A 5,313-nucleotide genomic window follows, 5' to 3' on the forward strand; every position below is an offset into this window, starting at 1 on the left:
ACGCCAAAGTTGCGTCAGATGAGGCTCCACCAATCTCCAACCAGATCAAGCTGGTTCCAACCAATTCCTCCGTCACCAAAGGAGCGGTGACTCTCTCAAAGAGAGCCCGCCAAAGGCAACGCCAACGCTTGGCCAAACAATTCGCCAAAGCGATGGAGTCCACCGACGGAGTCCGCTACAACGCGGGTCTGAAGAACAAGAGAGGCAAACAGCCTCAACAACAGATGAACGGCACCTCTTCCAAGCCGCCAACAATGGAATGGATCCGTGTCAAACGGAATCGTTCGACGCTGGAAGAACGCATCCGCAAACGCCGCGCACTATCAGCGCAGGCACGGGCTCAAGCCGAAGAAGCCCGTAGAAAGTTGCAGAAAGAAGTGGCCAAGAAGCCGCCACCAACTCGCAAAGTTTGGAGGCCAAAGTCTGAAGCGGCAATTCAGGCTAAGGAGCAACCTTTGCAGCCTCCAACCAAAATTCAACCTCCGGCGAACCCAGCTAAGTCGCCGAGAATTCCCATAGCTACTCCGGGAGATCATGCAGAATCCTCCCGAAGAAGAAAGCCAGTCTTGGAGCGCCTCGGTCCAATTCCCGATGAGCGAAGCAAAGCTCCGATCCAAGAACGTTTGGGCCCACTAAGAAAACCCCGAACGAATCAACACGCTGGGGGTCACCGCTACCTCCAACATGACAAGGAGCTCAAGGCAACTGCGCGCGCTAATTTGCGCATTGAGGTCCAAGAGCCCGCTGAGAATTCACGCCCAAAAAGGCATGTCTCAAGGCGCGTGACTCTTGAAAGTCCAAGGAAGGCAATTCGCCCTCAGATGGAAACATTATCATCTGATAGTGATAATGTTATACCTGAGAAGTCGTGCCCACACACGATAGGTTACTCCGACTGTCAAAATGACGAGTTGTACTATCGTGCTGGGGGTACGAACAAAACAAGAAAAAGAAGCCCTCAAGGGCTCGAAACTCAGTGCCCATGTGCCAAGCTCATTCGGGTAGTACTGTCTCAATGCAACTGCATCAAGGGAGTCCCCGAGAGAATTTCAGTGTTCGAAAGGCTCGGCACCGAAACGCCAAAACCAAGGTATAGGCGTTTCCGGCAAAGAAGAACGGTGGTTAAAGACGGAGAATTTCCGAGGGTCACCGCCAACATGACCAGCAAAGAGACATCGACACAGATTGATCTCAAATCGTTTCTGGAAGCGTCCCGGCGTGTAACCCGTCTGCAGTCCGGAGCCATCGCACGAGGAACTTATGGTAGGGTTCGGACAAGATTGCCTTCGGAAGATGAAGAATCGGATTCCTGCTCTGCTGTCGCATCGGACAATACAGTGTCCAGCGAAGGACAACCCCGCGAGTCATTTATGATAAGCGCGGAAGAAATGGCCAAGATGCTTGAAGACGCTTTGGCTAAACAGAAAGAAAGTTTCAAGTTTGAGATGCAGATGGCCATGCAGACTATGAGAGAGATGCATGAGCAACAAATCCAGGCGTTCAGGAACCAACAAGGTGAACCAAGTCACCGTAATCAGGTTGTTCAGGAAGAAGAGCACACGGATAGGGATGGAGCTCACAATGCCAATAACCCTCCCGTCAATGCAGGGGGTGGTAACGAGGATGCCAACGAGGATACAAGTGAAGACTTGAAGATCAAAGATCTCGAGAGCAAAATCAACACATTGATCTCCGCTCAAGAGACGAAGAAAACAGGCATTCCCTGTCCATACCCACGAGAATGGGAATCGATCCCCTATCCGGCGAAGTTCAGTTTAATCAACTTCACGCCGTTCGATGGGAAGGGTTCCCCCACTCAGCATTTGATTTATTTCAAATCGCACTTGGGTATTATCTCCGGCAATGAGCCTCTGATGGTGCGGTCATTCGTCGGCACTCTTCGCGGAGCCGCCTTCGATTGGTATCGCCGCCTCAAGCCAGGCAGCGTGAACAGCTGGGATGACATGGAGACCAAGTTCCTGGCCAACTTCTTCGACGACGACACCGAGATATCTATCGGAGCATTACTCGATGAGAAGCAGAAGGACGGGGAGTTAGTCGACACCTTCGTCAAAAGGTTCCGGAACAAGGCGATGAATTGCCGGGACCCGATCACAGAGGAATTCATCCTCCAAACTTGCCACAACAACCTTGCGTTGGACGTGTTGGAAGCAATGGGAACAGCACCGTCTGACACTTGGAAGGATCGCAATGGGCACAGCACCGTCCAAAACGTGGCAGGATCTGAAAGTCCGAGGAGAGCAAGCTGAACGTTTCCTCCGAAGGAAGAAGGCCGAGAGGAACCTACCGACGGCTAATCCTCTGGACTCAAACTTCGCCTCTCGTGGTAAGGGCAAAACACCTGCAGCTACTGGTGGTGCTAATCAAGCGTCACAACAGCAATCCCGAAGGCAGCAAAAGACTTCGGGTCCGAGACTCCAAAGAGAGTATTCCTTCAAGGACGAAGACGTTCCAGCCATCTTCGAATCCCTCCTTGAAGGTAACAAGATCAAGCTACCACCTATCACAAATCAGGAGGAAGCTGACAACACTACGGACCCAAAGTACTGTGCATACCACAGGAGGGTCGTTCATCCCACCAAGGATTGTTTTGCTCTCAAGAATAGCATTCAGACCTTGGTTGAAGCCGGCGTCATAACGCTGAGGTAAGCCAATTGAGAATGGCACGACTCCGATAAGTATAAGAGTATAAACTGCTTCTCAACACTCCAAAGAGTATACGAGTATAAACTATTTCTCAATCCTCCGACCGGTATAAGAGGTTAAACTATTCCCTGATACTCCAATAAGTATATGAGTCTAAACTGTTTCCCAACTTCTGACCGGAAGTTCCTGGAGAATATTAAGCTAATATTCTTAAGGATAACCCGGTTAGGTAACTGATAATAATGTCAACTATTCCCTGATACTCCAATAGGTATATGAGTCTAAACTGTTTCCCAACTTCTGACGGGAAGTTCCTGGAGAATATTAAGCTAATATTCTTAAGGATAACCCGGTTAGGTAACTGATAATAATGTCCGAACCAGTTCCGCAGAGGAAACTGGGGGTGGACGATTTATGTAACGGGAAGTTCCCAAAACCACAGCAATGTAATGAATAAGAACTCCCATTCAAATTCTCACCGTGTCTGTGTACTCAACACTCTCTTTGTTAGAGTCTGGACGTAAGGTTCCCCATTGGTCAAACCTTCTTACAGTTAGGGCCACAGTCAAAATCCCCTCTCGATTCCCCCAATGAACGAGAGGTCCACAAATTGAGCGATCAAACCTTCCTACAGTTAGGATTGTCTCAAAACACCCACTTGGTCAAACCTTCTTACAGTTAGGACCACAGTCAAAATCCCCTCTCGATTCTTCCAATGAACGAGAGGTCCATTTTCAAATCGAGTGATCAAACCTTCCTACAGTTAGGGTCATCTCAAACTCCTGCTTGGTCAAACCTTCCTACAGTTAGGACCAAAACCGCAATTCACTCTCGATAAACGAGAAATTCATCTTTAGTTCGGTAATCAAACCTTCCGACAGTTAGGGTTATCCGAATCTTTTCGATTCTCGGAGTGGAGATCCCACTCTCAGTTTCACCTTTCCGGATTCTGGGGGTGGAGATCCCACCTCGAGTCTCCTTTCCAGTTGAAGATAGAATATAAAATTCTTCTTCTTCATTGTCGGGAGATAGAATATAAAATTCTTCCTCTCCCATTTCGGGTTCGTCTTTGCCCCAAGAGAAGACACCACCTTTTTCAAATCCCAAAATCTGTGCCTCACAGGTACAGGGAATTTTATCCCGAATCCTAAGTAGGGATAAGTCAACGCCTAACACGCGTTGCCGGTTTAGTCTTTCACCGATTGAAGAAGACAATAGAATTCCAGTTTAGGAAGTTTATCCCGAATCCTAAGCAGGGATAAGTCTGCGCCTAACACGCGCTGCCGGTTTAGTCTTTTTCCGCACAAAAAGACACCAGAGTTCGATTCTGGGGTATTCTATCCTGAAACCTAAGCAAGGATAAGTCTGCGCCTAACCCGCGCTGCCGGTTAGTTCTTAACCGTTGAAAAGAACATCCGTCCACATATTCAACATTGTGGCAGGTTGTTATTAATAACACCAAAATCCATGCCTTACACGCATGGGGAATTTCATCCTGAATCCTAAGAAAGGATATGCCGACGCCTAACACGCGTCGCCGGTTTAGTCTTTTACCGATTGAAAAAGACACCAGAATACCAGTCTGGGGTATTTTTATCCCGAAGCCTAAGTAGGGATAAGTCAACGTCTAATACACGTTGCCGGGTAGCCTATTCCCGTAGCAATGGCAAAGTCTACGTATTCGAAGTCGTAGCATCAAGTCTAAGGGAGTTCATTCCTTTAGCACAACGTCACATGCGGAACGGACTTAAGACAATCCGCATGTAAGCCCGATTCAAACGGTAGTCGGTAAGAGCACGTCAAATCCGTTGAAGGCTGAGGATTTGCCAAAAATCCTAAGTCAACGTCTGATACACGTTGCTGTTTAGTCTTTTCACAGGAGAAAGACGAAGTCTACGTATTCAATATCGTAGCACTAAGAGCGTTAACTCTCTTAGCACAACGTCACATGCGGAACGGATTTACATAATCCGCATGCTAGCCCGACTCAAACGGTAGTCGGTAAAGGCGCATCAAACCCGTTGATGGCTGAGGATTTGCCAAAAATCCTATAAATATGCGAGTCATTGACGCATCAACTTTATGAGTTGGTCTCGTGACCTGAGCAACATACGACGTTCAAAACCCTAAGGTCTACGCCAGACAACGCGTAACCTTAGGTCAACGCCAGTCAACGCGTTGCGAGCAAAAATTCAACGTACGACGTTCGAAACCATAGGGTCAACGCCGGTCAACGCGTGATCCTAGGTCAACGCCAGTCAACGCGTTGCGAGCAAAAATTCAACGTACGACGTTCGAAACCCTAGGGTCAACGCCGGTCAACGCATAACCCTAGGTCAACGCCAGTCAACGCGTTGCGAGCAAAAAATTTAACGTACGACATTCGAAACCCTAGGGTCAACGCCGGACAACGCGTAATTCTAGGTCGACGCCAGTCAACGCGTTGCAATCAAACAGTCAACGTACGACATTCGAAACCCTAGGGTCAACGCCGGACAACGCGTAACCCTAGGTCAACGCCAGTCAATGCGTTGCGATCAAAAAATCAACGTACGACGTTCAAAACCCTAGGTCAACGCCGGACAACGCGTAACCCTAGGTCAACGCCAGTCAACGCGTTGCAACCAAAGTCAACGTTCGACGATT

The sequence above is a fragment of the Asparagus officinalis genome, chromosome 3 (genome assembly GCF_001876935.1).
Source record: "Asparagus officinalis chromosome 3, Aspof.V1, whole genome shotgun sequence".
NCBI lineage: Eukaryota > Viridiplantae > Streptophyta > Magnoliopsida > Asparagales > Asparagaceae > Asparagus > Asparagus officinalis.